Genomic DNA, 2,500 nt, shown 5'->3' on the forward strand with positions numbered 1-2,500 from the left:
GTATTGTTGATGCTTTGGGTTGGAAGATATTAATGGTGCTTGGTTGCTTATATACCGGACTAATAAACAGAGTCCTGGGACTAGGACTTGGTCAAAATTAGATAGGGCTATGGGAAATCGGTTTGGATTCAACATTTCCACTAACACTGCTGCACTTATCCTCCTGCTGGGGTTTTGAGACCACTCTCCGTCATTGTGGATGTCTTTCCTAGTCTTCCTATTAAAAAAATCGGTTCCATTTCCTTAAGCTGTTGGGTTGCTTGACCCTTCATATAAGGAGCTTATCGATTGTAGGTGGAAGGAAGTTCATTATGGTGCCCATTGCACATCATTTTCGATAAGCTCAAGGCAATCAAGAGGGATTTAGCTGGCTTGCATAAGAAATCTTACTCTAATATTGGTGATAGGGTTGCAAATCTTTAGAGCTCAAAATCTCGATGTCGGAAGCTCTTCAAATTTCCCCTTTTTTTTGCTCTTCTTCTTTGAGGAAAAACAACTTCGGACAATTTTAGTAAGTTGAAAAAGGCGACGAAAGGCTAAGGAGCATACTATTAAGCATGATGACTGCTGCTCTGAATTCTTTTTTGCTAAAATTGCTGAGAGAAGGGCTCAACAAATTGTTGGTGAAATTGTTGATATGCATGGGCACTCTCAACATGGTTTGGACAAAGTTGCTAATGCCTTTGTGGAGTATTATACTGGTCTTCTTGGAACTGCTACTCCTGTTGAACCCCTGGATAGCTCTTTTATTGCTCAAGGTACTACCTTGTCTTCAGATGATTGGGTCCCCTTGACTGCTCCAGTTAGTAGTTCTGAAATTAAGGTGCTTTGTTTAGTATTGGGTCTAACAAGAGTCCTGGACACGATGGGTTTTCTTACGGTTTTTTAAGCATTCTTGGGATATAATAGAAGATGAATTTTGCCATCTTTGTTCGATTATTCTTTTCTCTTTGGAAAGTTGGTAAAACAAGCCAATACTACTCTCATTTCTCTTCTTCCCAAGAAAAGTGTTCCTAAGTCCTGTCAAGATTTCGACCTATTTCTTGCTTTGCTCCACTATTTACAAGGTTATTAGTAAGATCATTGCTACCCGCATGCAGCATCTCCTTCCTAAACTCATTGGAGGGGAGCAAGGTGCTTTTGTAAAAGGTAGAAACATCTTTGAAAATGTGATGCTGTCTCAGGGCCTTGTTAAAGGTTACAATAGGAAGTATCTCACCCCTAGATGTTTAATGAAGGTAGATATAAGGAAGGCTTTTGACACTTTGCGGTGGTCTTTCATTGAAGATATCTTTCGCTAGCTTTTAACTTCCTGCGCCTTTGTTAAGCTCATAATGGCTTGTATCTCAGGCTCTTGGTTCTCTTTGAAAGTCAATGGCTCTAGTCATGGTTTCTTCAAGGAGAAAAGTGGTGTTCGTCAGGGAGATCCTTTGTCCCCTTACATTTTTGTGTTGAGCATGGAGGTGTTATCCAGATATCTTCGTGAAATCTGCAAATTACCTCAGGTTTCTATGCATCCTAAGTGTGTGGGAATCAAGCTTACTCATCCGATTTTTATTGATGACTTAATGATTTTCACCAGAGGTGACTTGCCATCTGTTAAAGTCGTTGTTCGGACCCTCGACCTTTTTGGTAGGATTTACGGTTTAAGAGCTAACCCGAGAAAACCTCCATTTTCTTTGGTGGAGTTCGAGAGCAAGTCAAGCAGGCTATCCTAGCTTTCACACATTTTCAACGGGAGGAGTTTCTATCGGATATCCGGTGTTCCTTTGAATGCGGCCAGTTATGCCTTACTAATTTTGGCATGCTTATTACTAAACTGAGAATGCTATTCATCATCGTCCACAAAGTTTCTCGGCTATCTTTAAAACTTCAATTAATCCAATCCGTTCTGTTTGGTCTTCAAAATTACTGGTGTGCTAGTATTCTCTTGCCTCTGGGTGTGATTAAAATCATCAACAAATTAAGTAAAGACTTCTTTTGGCAAATCCAAGAGGGTCATCGCAGGATGACTTTTAAAAGGCTGGAAGGCGATATGTGCTCCCTGGAAAGAAGGGGGTTTTGGGTTAAAGGAGTTGTTGTCTTGGAATAAAGCAATGCTTTTACAATGGGTTTGGAAGCTTGGAAGCACCGATGATAGCTTTTGGGTCACATGGATTGAGTTATCCCTTTAAAGGGACCGATGTGTGGCACACTCCCATTAAAGAAAGTTTCCCGACGATTTGAAGGGGATTTTGAAAGTTAGAGATGCTTGTATTCGGCTTGCGGAGGCATTCAACGAGCTCGGTGCTTGTTCGGACTTGTGTTCACCGGGGTAGATTTATTATCTCTAAGGGTTATGAATTGTTCGAGACAAGGCATCCTTCCATGGGCGAAACCTATTAGTAGGCATGTCATTGTGCTCGCTCATCGCATTACAATCTCTCTTGCTCTGGAAGCTCATTTGCCGACCGTTGATAATGTTATAGCGAAGGGTTTGATCATGCCTAATAGATGCGAT

This window comes from Silene latifolia, chromosome Y (genome assembly GCF_048544455.1).
Source record: "Silene latifolia isolate original U9 population chromosome Y, ASM4854445v1, whole genome shotgun sequence".
Classification (NCBI taxonomy): domain Eukaryota; kingdom Viridiplantae; phylum Streptophyta; class Magnoliopsida; order Caryophyllales; family Caryophyllaceae; genus Silene; species Silene latifolia.